Raw genomic sequence first — 483 nt, forward strand, 5'->3', positions numbered from 1 at the left:
CGAATGGCGTTTTAGTGCATCTTATGTTGTTTGTTTCAATAAAATGTTTCGCTCGAAAAGGATTGTGTGATATTTTCTCCCTTTGTGAATTATAATATTATGTTGTGTATTGAATTTTCGAGCTTAAGGTTGAAACGTGATATTTTTAGTATTGCTCTGTAAGCAGGAAAGGTGTCATGAAAATAAACAGGTCTGTTGGAAGCGTGCTTGAGTTTCAGCAAAATGAGCCCCAAAATCAGCAAAGAATTGTGACGCCGGTGAATAATAATAAATTAAAGTAGCTGCTATTTCCAAAATGATGGAATTACCTGGTGATAAATAACCTCGTCTTGGAGAGTAAATTTTTGACTTTGCAGAAACAATGGTGGGCGATTGTGGTCTTTGTTTTGAATTCGCTCATTTATTGTCAAACTTTTAAATTCAAGTTGAAGTATGCAATTTATTCAAAAAAGTGTTTCTCGTTCTTCAAGCGTGACTCGCGAA

Source organism: Montipora foliosa, chromosome 1, assembly GCF_036669935.1.
Source record: "Montipora foliosa isolate CH-2021 chromosome 1, ASM3666993v2, whole genome shotgun sequence".
In the NCBI taxonomy this organism is placed as follows: domain Eukaryota; kingdom Metazoa; phylum Cnidaria; class Anthozoa; order Scleractinia; family Acroporidae; genus Montipora; species Montipora foliosa.